At 37.4% G+C, this 19,603-nt stretch overlaps 1 protein-coding gene and 1 pseudogene across 2 annotated transcripts in view; one reads left to right on the forward strand and one right to left on the reverse strand.

Moving 5' to 3' along the window:
* TRAK2 (trafficking kinesin protein 2) overlaps window positions 1-19,603 on the reverse strand; it is a 73,484-nt gene that overhangs the window by 45,885 nt on the left and 7,996 nt on the right. The gene's annotated exons all lie outside the window — the stretch shown is intronic.
* LOC119543808 lies at window positions 6,255-7,457 on the forward strand (annotated as a pseudogene).

Here is a 19,603-nt window from a genome sequence, read left to right on the forward strand (position 1 = left end):
AAGTTCTGAAAGCAGCAAGAGAAAAGCAATTCACCACATATGAAGGAAACAACATAAGATTAAGTAGTGACTACTCAGCAGCAACCATGGAGGCGAGAAGGCAGTGGCATGACATATCTAAAACTCCGAGAGAGAAAAATTTCCAACCAAGAATACTTTATCCAGCAAAACTCTCCTTCAAATTTGAGGGAAAGCTTAAATTTTTCACAAACAAACAAAAGCTGAGAGACTTTGCCGATGAAAGACCTGCCCTACTTCAGATTCTGAGGGGAGCCCTGCTGGAGGAGAGACAGGGAAAGGAGAAAGAGATATAGAGAATTTTAACAGACATATATAGTACCTTACATCCCAAATCATCAGGGCATTCACTTTTCTCTAGTGATCACAGATCTTTCTCGAGAAGGGACCATAAGCTGGGACATAAAACAAGCCTCAAGAAATTAAAAAAAAAAAACACCGAATATACTCAAAGCACATACTCCAACCACAATGGAATACAAACAGAAGTCAACAATTTTTGAACTGTAATTCCACTAGTTACTTCCTACATGATATGAAATACACAAACTCTAAGGACAAATCACTGGTTTTGAACTCAATGTAAAATATGTAATTTTAGACAACTATATAAAGGTGGAGGAATAAAGGAGTATAGGAACATAGTTTATGTGTCCTATTAAAGTGAAGGTGGTATCAAAGAAAAACAAGATTGATATGGATTTAAGAGGTTAATTTTAAGCCCCACAGTAAACACAAAGAAATTATCAGAGAATATAACCATAGAGAGGAAAAGTAGAGTTTGGGTTAAGAGAAATGGGGGAAGGGGCAACGGGGAGTTAAGAAATGAGTGTAGGGTTGCTGTTTGAGGTAAAGGGAAATTTCTGGTAATGGATGGTGGGAAAGAGCATTACAACATTCTAAACGTGATTAATCCCATTAATGAAAGGCTAGGGAGGGAACGGAATGGGAAGATTTAGGCTGTATATATGTTTCTACAACTGAAAAAAAAAAAAAGTCAGTCTAACTAGATGACAATTGAATACTAAGGATGAACTTGGATGGGACAGGAGGATAGAGGATAGGTGGCTCAAAGGGACACAGTTGAGACATAAGGAAAAGGAAATATAGAATGTAAGCTTTTTATCATTGTTGAATCTATTGTACTTCTTAGCTGCACTTAATGGGATTGCATGAAAGAATGTTCTTGTTCATGGGAAGTGTATATGTGAATTATAGTGAATGCTCAAGGATGTGTGCAGCTAACTCTGATATGTTCAGATGACAGAGCAATAGATGATGGATGATAGGGAGGGAGGGAAAGAAATAGCAATGTGACAGCAAGTTAAAGTTGGTGGATTGAGCTACCGGGGGAAGGGGGGTCAGGGTATGATGGAATTCTGTGTATGGGGCTAGTATAGTTTTTGCAACTATTCATATAACTTTGAATTTATTTCAAAATAAAAAAAAAAAAAGAAATAAGGACTAAGAAACTGTGCTGGCAATAAAGTGACAAATGCCATAAAGCTGGAACTATTGAGGGAGATTATTATTGAAGCTGATTCCTCCATGGAATCTGGAAAAGGTTTGCGTATAATAAAAAGTCAAACTGTAACCAGTACCTTTTACCATATTGTGGTGGCTGTGTTAGTTTCCTATTGCAGCTGTAAGAAATTACCACAAATTAAGTGGCTTGAAACAACACAAATTTATTATCTTATAGTTCTGGAAATGAGAAGGAGGAAAGATTTCACTGGACTGAAACCAGTGTGTCAGCAGGGCTGTGCTCTCATAGGAGGCTCTAGGGAGAATGCATTTCCTTGCCTTTTCCAGCTTTTAGAGCTGCATTCCTTGGCTCATGGCCCCTTCATCCACCTTCATAGACAGCAGCACAGCAGCTTCCAATCTGTCTCTTTGCTTCTATCATCATGTCACCTTCTGCTGCCAAATATCCCTCTGCCTCCCTCTTACAGGAACACTTAGGACTACATTTAAGACCCAATCTGACATCGAGGATTAATTTCTCCATTTCAAGGTCCTTTACTTAATCACATCTGAAAAGTCCTGTTTGTCATATAAGGTAACATTGCATATAAGGTAGTTTTTTTTAGCCTACCACAGTGGTTAAAAGCTAGACTGCCTAAATCTGAAGAATTTGTATGTCCTTGGACAAGTTACTTGACCTCTCTGGGCCTCAGTTTCTTCATCTGTAAAATGGGCCCAATAATAGGGTTTACTCTGTGGAGTTATTATAAGGATTAAATGAGTTTTGTGAGGATAATAACAACACCTACTTTCGAGGGTCATCCGGGAATTAAATGACATTAAAACTCTTAGAACAATGCCTTGACATACAGTAAATGCTATGCAAGTATTAATCATTATTATTTCTACTACCACCAAACAACATTATTGTTGTTACGTACCTTACACAAAGTTGGGCACATTGTGAAGCTTTCTCTTGACTGTTTGATGGCCTCCCTTAACCTAAGAAGTCACATGGGTTTTACTTCCTGCCCTGTGGTGAGTGAAGTTAGTTTAGTGCCATTAATCTTTTTTTTTTCCTACTTCTTTGATGCATGAATAAACAGAAAGCTTGCAGAATCAGAGTTGTAAATGTAGCAGAAACTAAACTTTGGCACACATATTCCTAGTACTTCCTTGAGTGCTGTCTACTTTCTATGCTGGATCTTTATTCAGTCTTTTTAGGAACAACTTCACTGCTTTTCTTTATCAAACCAACCAAGCATGAATTATTTAACAAGAAGCCTTTGCAATTTATGCACATCTAGAAGCAAATGAAGTAAGAAGTGTCTTATTTTAACAAGAATGAGACTTAAAAGGAACAGCCAAAACATGCCATCAATATAAATATTGCTGGCAGAAAACATGGCTAATAACTTAAATAGTTTAGCCCTGCCATGGAATTAACTGGTCACCAGTGAGTGCCTAAATATAGACCCTGGGCCTCAAAAAATTCTTGCTACTTCCTTAAAATAGGTCAAAACAGCCTTATAGAAAAGGCTAAACCAACTCAGGGAAACTTAACCTAGACAGGAGTGCAGAGCCTGGAATTATGGCAATTGTAATGATTTAATGAAACATTTAAATTGGAAATGTATAAATTTTTTTAATTATACAAATACTTTGGGGATTAATTAAAACAGGAAAGTCGATCATTTCTTTTATCTGCTTAAATTAATATGGTCACTATATCACTGCTCAAAACATGCAAAAATAACTACTTTCTCCACCACTTCATTAAAAACCTACTCTGTCTATAGTGTGCCAGGCACTGTTCTAAGCTCAGAGGATACATCAGTGAACAAAAAAAAAAAACAAAAGCCCTGCTCTCACTGAGCTGGTATCTAGTGATTATACCAATTGTCTGGTAACTTACCACACTATTTTCTATATGATAGCTCAATTTTCCCTCAATCTTATGAGGTATTATCTTTGCTTTACAGATGAGAAAATGGAGGCTCAGAGTTTGAATTATATGTTCCAGCTCTCATAACAAGTCCATGGCAGAGTCAGGATGTGACCAATGGTGTGATTCCAAAGCCTGTTCTCTTCAGCACCACATACTACACCATAATTTCCCAAAGCCCTCATGTCCCTGACAGGTCCCTTCAAATTTAGCATAACTGGTCCTAGCACATATTTTGGTTTTAGTCCTCTTGCCAGAATCCTTACAGTAAAGCTCACTGTGTCTTAAGCATCTTCATTTTGAAACTATGTAACTCAAGGTCCAACTTTTCCAAAAATACCTCTCTCATGAACTCTCTACAGGCCCTCTAACCTGCTTGATCATTCAGGGTCACCCTCCCCTTTCCAGAAATTCCTGGAGATCAGCATACATGTGCATGAAACAATTTTACATATCATACCAAATACATCTTCCACGTAAGAGTGGGGTTCACTGTAGCAAGAACTAGAACACTTAGTGCCTTCCGACATGAGTTCATCTATTACAACCCGTGTGACACTCAGCTCTCTGTGCCTCAGTTGATTTTTAAAATTGAGGCTTTAATGGCGACTAGGAAGGAAACTTCTGTTGTTAAGGCCTTTACAAAATGGCCTAATTTAACTTCAAGACTCATGGTTTTTCTTGAGGCAATATATGACTGTCTCCCTGCTATTATTAGTAAATGGGAAAAAATAAGAATAAGAGGAAGAAACAGAATATTTGAAATTATTATTTGTATTGTGACAACACAGACTAGAGATAAACTATATTTTGGGGGGTGTGATCAGGGTGGAAGAGATAGAGCTTACAAATGTTGGCTACTGATCTGCATATAGGACAGGGAACAGTGTCAATCACCAACTTCAGCAGCAGCTCTTCAATACACTGGCTACATCCAGCACAGCTATTCTATCTAAAGCTCACCCTGAGGAAACAGGTTTTGTGTGCAGCAAATATTTCGATCCTCATTTTTCCTATTATTTAATTTAAAGACTGTAGAGTTTTTGGAATATGAAATACACAGAGGCAGCTTACTTACAAAGCAGGTTGGCTTCCAAAAGTCTATTTAATCCATTTGTTTAGAAGTCCAAAATCATTAGCAAAACTTAGGCTTATGGGTCCCACATTTCCTCCTAAAGATACATTTGGGGCTTCTTATTTATAACTGTCCTGTTTTGTTTACAACCAATATCTGTTGAGGCCAGCAACTCCTCCCTGTCATAATCTCTATCAGCAGAAGGGAGGGAACTTTTAGCAGCCAAGGAGTTCAGAGCTTTGCCTGCAGATGAGAAAGACCTCGAATCCACGGCGCCATCTGTGGTTTTTGATAAGTTTCCACAGCAGCACTTAGCCTTTAAAGTCTTGAACTCTCACCTGAATTAACCTTTGATTAAATAGGCACCCCACTTTGGCAATGATCCTCTGCAGAAACAATTTCACATTCATATTTCCTCACCTTTGGCTATTGTCAATTGCATAGGTACAACCTTTCTCACACATCACAGGACCGTCTGTCCTTCATAATCATTGTTATTGTCCAGTGACTTATCTAATATATATAAAAAACTTACAATTATTAAAATTATTTCTACTTTTACCCATTAATGAATCACTACCACTGCTTTTAGGGACAAAATGGGGTTTGTAATGTTTATAAAATATTTCAAAATTAAACACAAGTAAAACAAACAGCCTATAAACAATAATGGCTGAGTGGAAAATGATCAACTTAACCCCCCTGTACCCCAGTTTCCTCATTTGTAAAATGAGATAGATAGTACCCCTCTTACAGGGTTGTTACGTGGATTAAAAAAGTTACATACAGTAGGCATTATTTATGTGTTAAATATAATGAAAAAGTAAAATAGGTAAGGAGATTGAATTGTAAGCTACAGAACAATACTATTTCATGGTACCTGGTCATCTGGACATACATGTAGAAGATACATAATTCTGATCAGTTCCTATCCTTTTACACCATTAACAGCTCTCACCTCAAAAAGCATGAGCTCTTAGGCCGCTTTATAATCTCCTCTGGAACTGCCATTCAGCAATAGTTCAGAAGTTCTGAGTTATTTGTGCATAAGGTAATGCTTTCTTATGACCTAGAGAAACTCTTTCTCATAAAAATTTCCCCAAACAAAAAGCCTATGGTGCAATTGTAGACTAGTGCAGCCTTATTCAAAGGAACCATCTGGAACTACTCAGTAAAATTAAGTATACACCTACCCTAAGACCCAACAATTCTGCTCTTAGGTAAAGTGTGTATCTATTCCAAAGAAATTCTCATCATCAGCCCATAAAGGGACATGTATGAGATTGTTCCCTGCAGCAGCTCTGTTGTGGTAGTAAGGTGGGGGCTTACTCCCTGGAAAACAGATAGATAATACATGGTAGCTTCACACCAGGAAGGAACATGACACTAAAAATACAGTGCTGAGTGAATAAAGCAAGAGGCAAAACGAGATACAAACACTGGGGATGGGGGATGGGAGAGGAGAACGAAATGCAGAGCAAAAGGCAGTTTGTGCCACTGCACCCCCTTAAGGGCAAAAGCAGGTCTTTTGTTTGTTCCGTAAGCCAAAACTGGGTCTGAAGTACAAAGAAATCTAGTAACTTCTGGTTGGCATCAGCTCCCATTCCAGTTCCAGCTTCCATTCCAACCCCCATTTCAGCTTCAGCTTTGGACCCAGTTCCAGCCCTCAGTCTGTTGCATCCTTCCTCCCTGTTCCTGCCTCGCTTCAGCTCCTGTTCTGAAATCCCACAGACACACCCCTAAGCCATAGCTGGTCCCTTCTCCTGCCTGCTGTTTTCCTGCCTGGGTTCAGGCTCCTGGCTTTGACTGGAGCTGGATCTCTAGCCACTGGGTTTCTGCTTTGCCTGAAACCTGTGCGAGTCACCAGTGGACAATGGAGACTATATCCCCTGAGAACTAAGTACCCAGGCCTCTGAAAACATAACTGCATGGCTAGTCACTTGACGCCAGTAGTCTATGCCTGGCACTGCAACATGACCACATAACAAGATGTTTTATTAGTGTAGCCAGACTGGCATGGACCCTGGTCATCCCTTCATTAAGACTGTGGACAAGGTAGCTGGAAACGAGAAGACCTATATTAGGTGTTTTCTGAGCTGTTTGACCTTGTGATCCAAGAGTGACAAAACAGCCAGATAATGAAGCACAACACTGACCCAGATGGAGCAAGATCCATTCTGGCTACTTTGATGAGAAGTAAGTATAGTCCTTGAGAGTGAGAATTGGCCAAAATACAGAGGGACTCAGTCTGCTTCCAGCCTGCATTCAGAGTGACCAGAGGTGACGTGCTGTGAAGGATGCATTGAGAGTCCTGAAGGGTGACCTGGCTGGACCTTACTACTGGCTTAGTGAGATGACGGATGTTTAGCAGCAGCAGCTCATTGATGACCACTTTCTATTTGATAAGCCTGTGTCCCCATTACTGACTGCAGCAGGAATGGCTCGAGACTGGCCAGATGCTCATGGAATCTGGAACAACAATGGGAAGAACTTTCTTGGCCTGGATGAATGAAGAGGATCATACGTGGGTCATCTCCATGAAGAAGAGTGGCAACATGAAGAGAGTGTTCGAAAGATTCTGCCAAAGCCTTAAAGAGGTGGAGTAGTAGATCCAGGAGCATAGCTGAGGGTTTATGTGGAATGAGCATTTGGGATACATTTTGACCTGTCTCTCTGACCTGGGAACTGGGACTTCAGGCAACAAGCAAAGATAGCCACTTCCTAAAGATCTTGTTGAATTGGTACTGGAGGAATAGATAAAGCTGCCACAGGCAGTGTCTTTGACATCTCTAACTTAGACCAACTGGGCAAGTCAGAAGTGGAGATGGTATAACTGGTCATTGCTGGAGTAAACAATCTGATCAACTGTGAGTGGTGCCGGAGAGAGGCCAGGATATCTGCATCCCTCTGCCTCTCATCCACAAGAAGTATTTACAACAGTTCCCCTCCAGATGATTCACAATGCCCAGGACTTCTGCCCATTCTAATGGTGGCCCATTCTACTTGCCCTGGAGCTGTCCCCATCCTAGTAAAGACTCCTTGCTATGCTTAAAAAAGAGAGATGCCACAATGCCATTTACATGAATTAAAATTTTTGTATAATTATAAACACATTAAAATGTTTGCCTTTGGGGGGAGGAAAGTGAGAGGAATTTGGAATGAGGAATGGGGATAAAAGGGAATTTTTAAAAAAACCTATGGAAGTCCTCCATTCTTTTGGCAGTGGACTTACATAATCATTATTGCATTTGTTCAATGTCTAAAACCTGAGCATGTACCTGGACATGTAAACATTTGCAGAACTAGAAATTCCTGCAATGCAAACTATTTGGGCATAGCTTCCCACAATTTCTTAAAAGGCCAAGCTGCTTTTGTATCAAACCTAGCTGCTCTAAATTAGTGCAATTAGATCTCAACTGTGGAAATGAATAAAAACAACTGAGCTTAAACCTTAGTGTGACATTTTCAAGTGTTTGGTTTCCTGGTAATACATTTGAAGGGAAAGGTTTTTCGCTCAAAGATGACTTGAGTTTAGAAGTGGTGCATAATTAGCTATATTTCTTAAATGAAACTCCCACCTGATGAAAATCAGTCACAAGCTTTACTGGAAATTTCCATTCAGTTTCTTTCCCTTTAAAATACACAGACAAAGCACAACACACACATAGGTATGTATGCACCTTAGTTTCTCCTCAATTAATAAAGTAATATGTTCATTTTAAAAAATTCAGGCAGTAATTTCTTCATAAATATGAAGAATCAAATGAAAGTTACTTGGAATCTTTCACCAGGAGATAGAATGTTAACATGCTCTTTAGCATTTATGTTTCTGTGTTATTGATCTATCTTATCATTATAATGATTACACAGTATTCAGAATATACAACTGTATAACCACTGATCATTTCCAACTATGACTTTCTGACAATTAACAGATTATCCATTTTAAAACTCAAGACTCTAACAGGGGTCAGCAAACATTTTTGTTAAAGACAAGGTAGTAAACATTTTAGGTTTCACACCATATAAGGTTTCTGCCACATTTTGTCTTTCTTGTTTTCTTTTGTAACCCTTTAAAAATATAAAAACCATTCTTAGCTTACAGTACCTGCCAGGTTTTGCAGACCTCTGATCTATAACCCTAAATCACTACATTCTTGCACCACTGAATAAAAGTTCCTAGATGGGTTATCAATATCAATTATATCTAAAATGATGCACATTTTTAACATCTGACAGCAGAACTCCCCTTAGAAAATAAATGCTTTTTGTTTGGGAAAATATTTGGCAATACCACTCAAGGTGAAAGGGCCTTCGGGCATCAAAATGAAGGCTATACTGCTCTTCATGAGGGAATAATTGTTTATTAGTTTGTTGGGGTTTTTCTTTCGCTGAGAAGGAGAGGAAAGGGAGACAGAAGAATCAGGAAAAGAGGTCCAATGGAGATGGCGGGAGCTCAGAGGCCACAAGAACATGAGGAATTTGCAGAAATCTTACTTCGTTTCGGGATACGGTGGTGACTCAGACAGACAAGTCCCCCACGCTCATGGAGCTCACACCTAAACATGACCCAAATCAAACCTGAGGCATGAAAAACATGAAAATAAACAATAATGCATTGTAATAAGTATGAAACAGAAGAGAAAGCACCTGAAGCTATTTGAGGACTGTCAGTGAGGGCTTCACAGAGGCAGTACTTTTTGAGGAGAGTTTTGAAGAACGAGCAGAAGTGTTCACCAGATTTGGTGGGGGACAGAGGGTGAGAGAGGTGGGAGTGGGGGGATGAGCATTCCATGCAAAGAAAAAGCACATAAAAAACCTATAACTGAAAGTTTTCCAACATGGGGAGGCAAAGATGCTACAGCTAAAATATAACAAATTATTACATTATTAAAATAGAGTTACATTATAAATAAAACATAATTATATAATTGCATAATAGTATTATTTTTAAATTATTAAAATAGAATGAATTACTAACATTTTCTGACAAGAAGTTGTTTCAAAAAAAAGTAAGGAGACAAATAGGTGGAGAGAGGTTAAAAAGCAGGAATGGGTCAATGTGACCCAGCATTGCTGAAGGAAAGGGGGACGTGAATCATCAGAGCAGATGGTATTATTTGAAGGTATGTACATTTCCATTGAAAAGGGAGACTTCCCCAAGCCATCCAAATTATTTGTTTACAAGACTTTCATGCCTCCACCTTTAAATGCATCAAAAGAATTTCTGATACTTTGGATTCTCCTGCAGATTTTCTACAAAAGAAAAATACACAAACTTTTTACAGGAACCAAAATATGCAGTTCATGTGACAGGTATACTATATATTAAGACCAAATATCCTGTCTTATGTATCAACCTTTAGTGAGTTTGCTGTGTCATTTCCCCCAAGCCTGATCACTCAGTACACCAAGAAAAATTCGGATCCCGGACCTGCGCAATTGAAGAGGTGACCTCAACTCTGCGAGATTTTTCCTGAGCAGGCAACTAGTTCCTTGACACTGAAGGCAAAAAGCAAACGTCTTTGTTAAATTCATGACTTTACTACAATATACCAAATGAAACTAGTGACTACAGAGTTTTCTAAGATCAGTTCATAATATAATAATAAATAATAATAATAATAAATAATAATAATAAAGACACAATTGCTTTCTGGGTTTAAAATGAAATTTACCTGATATATATATTCTTAATTCTATTCCATAGTCAATGTTTCCTAATAATAGCTAGCACTAATCAAGCCCTTACTATGTGCCAGGCATTGTGTTAAATATTTAATATGAACATGGCTTCCTTTTGTCTTCAAAACAATCCCATGAAGTGAATATTACTATTGTCACCATTATATAGATAAGGAAAGTGAGGTTTACAGGTTAATTAACTTGCCCAAGCTAATAAGAGCCAGGAATTAAACCCAAGTCTGTGTTTTCCAAAGCTGAAGCCCCTAGCCTCTGAGTTTTACTGGCAAGAGAGTGGGAGTGTGGGAACAAGGAGTGTAGTTTGAAAAAGCCTCAGAAATCATTCTGATACGATCCAATTTCTCCACTCCACTTTTTAAAAAAATACATATTGATTCGTTTAAATATGAATAAATAAAAATAAATACACCCCCAATATGTTCTTAAGTGGTTTATATTTGCTAAGCTTTTAGAAATGAGTTATCTGATCCCAGTGTATATATAAAAAGAGGGATAATGACCTCTGTTTTTATATGTATCATATGTCTCTTCAACAAGACAACTCCAAATTTGAATTTGATTTTGCCTTTAAATGGGCTATTCTACAGTGTTGAGAAAATAATATGGATATAATATCATAAATTACAAATAATTCTGCTACTTGTTCTGCCTTGCTAAAAATAAGTGGAATATAGATAAAAAAATTATTATTCTGATAGCTTTCTAGTCCATCTGTATCTTAATACCTTGCAAATGAAAGGCATTCCTTAAATATCTGTTAAATGAATGAAAGAGTCTGTAGTCAAGTTCCATCCCTTGCACTCTGTAGTGGAGAGAAAAATGAAACTACCTAAGATACATGACACTTAGAGCATTTAAAACTGAAGGCTTTCTTAGCCCAATTTACAAAAATCTACATAGGCCTCTCATGGATTTAAGAGATGTGTGTGTGCAGGAATATACCAATTAATCCCATCAGTTACAGTGAAGTTGCAAACATTCCCTAGAGATGGGACAGACAACACTGTGGAAGAAAACATAAAATGTTTTAACTTTTTTTGGTTTTCCACAGCTTTTGTATTTTAAAAACACTGGTGGTAAGATTCCCGCACCCCCCCCACCCCCCCACCCAAGGTTAAGACATGGCAGAGAAAAGTCCAACAAACTGCCATGGGAGAAAAAAACAAGTTCTTAAATAGAATAGACTGAAAAGGATTTGATGACTCAGGGTCATTACTATGAACAGTAATTAGTAATATACCGACTATAGTGACATCCTGCAGGATTACACATTTTTAAAGCGCATTTTGTCCCTGCCCCAAATTGCTAAATTTTTGAGATTTTAAGTCCACTTCTAATTTTGTTTCCTCCCTGACTGTGAGGCTGTCAACCATTATACTTTATTGTTGCCAGAGTGCCTCTCCCCTTTCCAAACTGCTGCTGGTTGAGAAACCAGATACCAGGTTATCAGAGAATCCATAAGAAGTCTGCTTGACACTGAACCCTATGACCTGTTTTTCTGCCCTTGGCTAGTTCCCTAAGTAGCTCTTTCTTTCAACCCTCCAGCTCCAGGGATTTAGTTGGCTTTCTTGTCTTCCTTTGGCACTGTCGCCAAGTGATTTTCTCACCTGGTGTTCTTTTCCCTAAGCTGGCTTTGAATGTACTCTGTTCTTTCTTTACTGTCTCCCAAGAAAAGGACAGGCCCTCCTCTCTTATTTTGTGAGGATTTTACTGTTAATCGCTTTAAAGAAATATAGAGTGGATTACAAACAAGGAATAAAAGGTTTAAGAAATTAAATTGTTTTCATTTTGATTATGCTCTTAATCAGTGTTTATTAACTCTCCTTCTTGGATGATCCCAGACAACTACATGATCACTTTTCTTTTCTCCCTCACTATACTGTGAGCTCCTTGAAGAAAGGTATCTTATTTTTGTATGCTTAAAACCTAACAGCAAATAACATGGTAGGTTTGCAATATATGTCTAACTTTAAGTTTAATATTTAAGATGTCAATATGCTGAATTACAAAACATTTAATGAACAAAGTTGATTATTAATACATTTTTGACATTTCAGTCCAATACTAACTAAAATGAATTGCCTTGAGAAAAAGAAAATCAAGCTCATATTGAGACATTCTAAAGAAAACATTATTTGCCCTATGAAAAGCTGTATAAAAGAGTTTAATGTTAAAAGGGTGACATCATTTTTATAGCAATAACACAGTACCCAATTTCTTGCAATAATTAAAAAGAACTAGTTGTTAGTCTCAAAAGAAAGTTAAAACTGAATCATTTGGCTCATTGCTTAGTTTTATCATGTTCTCTACAAAGAGCATGTGCAGCTGATAATGAATGCATTTAAAATAAGCCCCACATCCAAGGAGAAATTATCAGGTATCAATTCACAACTGCTAACATAGGCTTCATATGTAGTCTTTCAATTTTGTGACTAACAGTAAAACAAAGGCCAATTCGGTGGTTTGGTCTAGTACCGGCTGAGAAAGATGAGAAGGGATGAAAATAAATGTTTCCTTAAAAGTTGTCAGATTATGTGCTTTAGTAACAGTAGTACCATCTCAGACATTTTAACTGGCTTCCAGTCACCTCCTCTTCCCTTCCTCAGACGCAGAGTGCACTTTCTCAACTAACAATCTTCCGTTTGTTTTGATTTATACCACTGGCTCGAATAACCCCAAAGCCCTGTACACGCTATGACTGAAAGCAACAAGAGCAGAAAGCAAAGCATTGGTGCTTGGACCCTGAACATTTACTGATGTGAACATTTACTGAATATTAACTTTACATAAGTGATGAATTTTTGAGAAGTCTGAGAAAATCAATTTTCTAAGTTAATATAAAGAAGCAGTTAGGTTCTCCCCAAAAGGTCATAAAACCATACGGTATGGTTTGTTATGGTTTCCATACGGTATGGAAAATTAAGTCACTGATCACAGGTCTCCCATTACACGCATGTCCTCTATAATCCTCTTAAATGTCTTTTCTCTTCTGAAGCAATCCCATTCCACACCTTTTTCACTCATCTCTGAACCATATCTGTTCTTTATCTCTCATTCATCCCACCAACAAATTTACACATATTCATATCCAGCCTTATCTTCAAACTTGTACTTGTTGATCGGAGTATAAATTAGTAATCCTCTTAGAAGAGGAACAGCTTGGCTGGAAGACTGAAGTATGTAGAGAAGTTCGCTTTTCATCATATACTGTTTCATTTTTGTACCATCTGTATATATTTATCTAGTTAAAAAATAATGAAATATAAGTTTACCTAAGCATCTCCTACTTCTTCCTTCTCTAAATCTTGCTCCATTGGTTATCCCTATCCTCTAGTTTCACCCTCTCCTTGGCCTATTAATATGCTCAAAATCTTCTATTTTATTAAAAACAGATAAAATAATTTTCTTTACCCCCCCCCCCCCAAGATTTTGGGTTCCCTTCTAGCTACTGCCCTCTCTACTCACCCAACCCTCTCCAAAGAGTACCCACTCTATTCCCTCTTCCTTATCTCTCATTCATATCTCAACCCCACCACAATCTGATTTCTCCTGAAATCACTCTCCAATAATCCCTGTTATCTGGTCTCCAATAGTCCCTGTTTACCAATCAATCACACCTTCTTAGTTGTTCTCTTACGTCACCTCTAGTTCAATACTCCCTGCTTTCTTCAACTTTCCTCCCTTGGATTTCCTGGAGGCTCTATCTTCAAACGTTCTTTCTCAAACTCTCTAACTGGATCACACAACACCCTCCCCCTGATCTTTAAATACTGGTACCTCCCAGACTTCCAACTGGGGCCACATTTTATTTTCATTTACCTTAGTGCCAACCAACCACCACTACAGATTAAACTATCTGTTCAGTGTTAGTAACTCCCAACCTGGTTCTTCAGACCAGACTTCTTGAGCTCCTCCAAAATTTCCCACAGGGTGATAAGGAAGAACTAATCCACTGAATACTAGATTCCTCTTTTCCCTCAGCTTGCCACATCCAATCCATTACCAAATCCTGTACAGTCTGCTATCAATATATAGTTCAAATCTACCCACTTCTTTCCATTTCTTTCTACCATCCTAGTCCAGGTCCCCATCATCTCTTTCTCAGTCTATGAACTAATTTCCTAACAGGACTCAATGTTTAATCTCTTGCTCCTCTCCATTCTCAATAAGTGGCAAGAAAGAGAAACTGACTCTCAGAGTAAATTCATCAAGATAATCCAATGGCTAGACATCAATAAAAAATTACAAACCATATTAAGAAACAGGAAGATATGGCCCAGTCAAAGGAACAAATCAAAAAGTTGGAGATACAGAATTTGGAACAACTAAACAAAGATTCAAACAAATCTCCTAAGTCAATTCAAGGATATAAAGGAAAATATGCCTAAAAGATAAAGGATATTAAGGCAGCCCTGGATGAGCATAAAGAAGAATATGAAAGCATGCAAAGAAAAATAACAGATCTTTTGGGAATGAAAGGCATAATAGATGAGAATAAAAATACATTAGAGGCATACAACAGCAGATCTGAACAGACAGAAGAAAGGATCAGCAACATAAAAGACAGGACATCTGAAATCAGCAGACAAAAGGATATAGAAAAGAATGGAAAAATTTGAGCAGGGTCTCAGGGAATTGGATGATGGCAAGAAGCATGCAAACATATGTGTCACAGATGTCCCAGAAAGAGAAGAGAAAAGAAAGGGGGCAGAAAGAATATTTCCCAACTCTTTTTAAAGATATAAATATGCATATCCAAGACACAACGTAGTCCAAACAGAATATATCCAAATAGACCCACTCCAAGACACATCCTAATCAGAATGTCAAATGCCAATGATAAAGAGAGAATTCTGAAAGCAGCAAGAGAAAAGCAATTCAACACATATAAAAAACACCCAATAAAACTAAGTGTCAAATGCTCATCAGAAACCATGGAGGCAAGAAGGCAGGGGTATGATATATTTAAGATATTGAGAGAGAAAAACTGCAACACAAGAATTCTTTATCTGGCAAAATTGTCCTTCAAAAATGAGAGTGAGTTTAAAATATTCATAGACAAAGAAAAGCTAAGAGTGTTTGTTAACAAGACACCTGCCCTAAAAGAAATATTAAAGGGAGTTCTTCAGGCTGGAAAGAAAAAGACAGGAGTAGAGGCTTGGAGCAGAGTGTAGAAATGAAGATTATCAGTAAGGGTAACTGAAAGGGTAAAAAGAAAGACAAAAATTAGCTATGATACATAAAAACAAAAGGATAAAATCGTTGCAGTAAGTATTGCCTTGCAATAATAACACTGAATATTAATGGCTTAAACACCCCAATCAAAAGACACGGATTGGCAGAATGGATAAAAAACATAATCCATCTATTTGCTGTTTATAAGAGACTCATTTTAGACCAAAAGATATAAATGGGTTGAAAGTGAAAGGCTGGAAAAAGATATTCCACACAAGCTGTAACCAAAAAAGAGCTGTGTTAGCTACACTAATATTGGATAAAATAGACTAGAACACTATATATTAATAACAGGGGCAATTCACCAAGGAGAAATGACAATCATAAATATCTGTGCACTTAACCAAAGTGCCCCAAAGCACATGAGGCAAACACTGGCAAAACTGAAGGGAGTAACAGACGTCTCTACAATAGTTGGAGACTTCAATATACCATTCTCTTCAACAGACAGAATATCTAGACAGAGGATCAATAAGAAAACAGAGAACCTAAATAATATGATAAATGATCAAGATCTAACAGACAAATATAGAACATTAGACCCCAAAACAGTAGGATATATATTCTTCCCAAGTGCTCATGGATCATTCTCCAGGATAGACCACATATTGGACCACAAAACAAGTCTCAATAAATGTAAAAGGACTGAAATTATAAAAAGTACTTTGTATGATCACAATGGAATGAAACTAGAAATCAATAACAGGAGGAGAACTGAAAAATTCACAAAGATATGGAAGTTAAACAACACTCTTAAACAATTGGTGGGTCAAAGAAGAAATTGTAAAAGAAATCAGTAAGTATCTTGAGATGAGTGAAAACGAGAACATAACATATCATAACTTACGGGATGCAGTGATGGTAGTGCTGAAAGGCACATCAAAAAGGAACAAACAGTTAAAAATCAAAGACTTAACTGCACACATGGAGGAACCAGAAAAAGAACAGTAAACTAATCCCAAAGCAAGCAGAAGGAAAGAAATAACAAAGATTAGAGCAGAAATAAATGAAATGGAGAACCAAAAATCCATAGAAGGAATCAGTAAAACCAAAAGCTGGTTCTTTGAGGCTAGACTGACAAAGAAAAAAAAGATAGAACCTGTAAATAAAACCAGAATTGAGGAGGGTCTTTACTACTCACCACATAGAAATAAAAAAGATCGTAAGAGGATACTATGAACCACTGTATGTCAACAATTTAGACAACTTAGACGAAATAACCAATTTCCTAGAAACACAAAGACAACCTACACTGACTTGAGAAGAAACAGAATACTTCAACAAACCAATCACAAGTAAAGAGACTGGATTAGTCATCAAAAACCTATCAACAAAGAAAAGCCCAGGACCAGGTGGCTTCACAGGTGAATTCCACCAATAATTCCAAGAAGAATTAATACCAATCCTGCTCAAACTGTTACAAAAAGTTGCAGAGAAGAGAACAGTACCTTACTCATTCTATGAAGCCAACATCACCCTAACACCAAAGCCAGATAAAATATTATAAGAAAAGAAAATTACAGACCAATCTCTCTAATGAATATAGATATAAAAATCTTCAACAAAATACTTGCAGATCAAATCCAACAGCACATTATAAGAATTATATACCATGATTAAATGGGTTTTATTCCAGATATGCAAGGATAGTTCAAAACAAGAAAGTCTATTAATGTAATACACCAATTAACAAATCAAAGAAGTAAAACCACATGTTCATCTTGATTGATGGAGAAAAGGCATTTGAGAAAACCCAGCATCCTTTCTTGATAAAAACACTTTGAAAGACAGGAATAGAAGGAAACTTCTTGAACATGATAAAGGGCATATATGAAAAACCCACATACTCAACGGTGAGAGACTGATAGCTTACCCTCTAAGATTGGGAACAAGACAAAGATGTCCACTGTCACCACTGTTATTCAACATGGTGCTAAAAGTTCCATCTGCAGCAATTAGGCAAGAAAAAGAAATTAAAAACATCCAAATTGGAAAGGAAGAAGCAAAACTTTCCCTATCTGCAGACAACACGATCCTATATTTGGAAAGTCCCGAAAAATCTACAACAAAGTTATTAGAGCTAAGTAAACAATTTCAGCAAAGTGGCAGAATACAAGATCAACATACAGAAATCAGTAGTGTTTTGACGCATTAGTAACGAGCAATCCGAGAGGGAAATCAAGAAAAAAATATTCCATATTCCACTTATGATAGGTACTAAAAGAATCAAATATCTAGGAATAAACTTAACCAAGGAGGTGAAGGGATCTGTACTAAGAAAACTATAAAACATTGCTAAAAGAAATCAAAGAAGACCTAAATAAATGGAGGAAGATTCTGTGTTAATGGACTAGAAGACTAAATATCATTAAGATGTCAATTCTACCCAAATCAATTTACTGATTCAATGCAATCCCAATCAAAATTCCAACAGCCTACTCTGCAGACATGGAAAAGCCAATTATCAAATTTATTTGGAAGGGTAAGGGGCCCCAAATAGCCAAAAGCATCTTGAAAAAGAAGAATGAAGTTGGAGGACTGACAGTTTCTGATTTAAAGCATATTATAAAGCTACAGTGGTCAAATTAACAGGGTATTGTCATAAAGATGGACATATTGATCAATGGAATCAAATTAAGGGTTCAGAAATAGACCCTCAGATCTACGGTCAAATGATTTTTGACAAGGCTGCCAAGTCCATTCAACTGGGATACAACAGTCTTTCCAAAAATGGTGCTGGGAGAACTGGATATCCATATCCAAAAGAATGAATAAAGACCCCTGTGGTAGTTTAAAGTTGTTACATACCCCAGAAAAGGCCATGTTCTTTTAATCCATTCCTGTGCGTGCAGACTTATTGTGGGTAGGACCTTTCGATTAGGTTATTTCAATTGAGATGTGACCCACCTCATTCAAGGTGCATCTTAATCCCCCAACTGGAGTCCTTTATAACAGGACAAAACACATACAGAAGCTAAGAGATGAAATTAAGAGAAGCTTACAGAGAAAAGCCCCAGAGAAGCTAAAAGAAACATAACCCAGGAGAAAAGGCCCAGCAGACGCTGGCCATGTGCCTTCCCAAATGACAGAGGTGTCCAGGTGCTGGCCACCTGTCTTCAGAGTACAGGTATTGTCTTGTTGATGCTTTAAGTTGGACATTTTCATTGCCTAAGAACTGTCAATTGCAAGTTAATATAGTCTCATTGTAAAAGCCAACGCATTTCTGGTATATTGCATTCCATCAGCTTTAGCAAACCAAAACAACACCTATCTCACACATTATATAGAAATTAAATCAAAATGGAGCAAAGACCTAAATATAAGAGCCAGGACCATAAAATTCCTAGAAGAATATACAGGGAAGCATCTTCCAAGATCATGTGGTAGATGGCGGTCTCTTAGACCTTATACCCAAAGCACAAGCAACAAAAGAAAGAACAGATAAATGGGACCTATCAAAATTGAATACTTTTGTGCTTCAAAGGACTTTGTCAAGAAGGTGAAAGGCAGTCTATTCAATGGGAGAAAATATTTGGAAACCATATATCCGACAAGGGTTTAATATCCAGTATATAAAGAAATCTTACAACTCAACTATAAAAAGACAAACAACCCAATAAAAATGGGCAAAAAACTATAAATAGACATTTTTCCAAAGAGAAAATACAAACAGCTAAAAAGCGCATGAAAAGAAGCTCAACCTCACTAGCTATTAGGGAAATGCAAATCAAAACCACAATGAGCTATCATTTTACCCCTACTAGAATGTCCACTATTAAACAAACAGAAAACTGTAAGTGTTGGAGAGGATGTGGAGAAATAAGACGACTTATTCACTGCAGATGGCAATGTAGAATGGGACAGCCGCTGTGGAAGACAGTTTAGCAGTTTCTCAGAAAGCTAAGTACAGAAATGCCATTTGATTTGGCAATACCACCTCTAGGTATAAACCCAGAAGTGACAGCAGGGATGTGAACAGACATTTACACAATGATGTTCAAAGCAGCAGTATTCACAATTGCCAAAAGATAGAAACAACCCAAGTGTTCATCAATTGATGAATGGATAAATAAAATGTGGTATACATATATGATGGAATATTACTCAATCATAAGAAAGAATCAAGTTCTGATGCATGTGAGAACACGGATGAACCTGGAAGA

The sequence above is a fragment of the Choloepus didactylus genome, chromosome 9 (genome assembly GCF_015220235.1).
Source record: "Choloepus didactylus isolate mChoDid1 chromosome 9, mChoDid1.pri, whole genome shotgun sequence".
Classification (NCBI taxonomy): domain Eukaryota; kingdom Metazoa; phylum Chordata; class Mammalia; order Pilosa; family Megalonychidae; genus Choloepus; species Choloepus didactylus.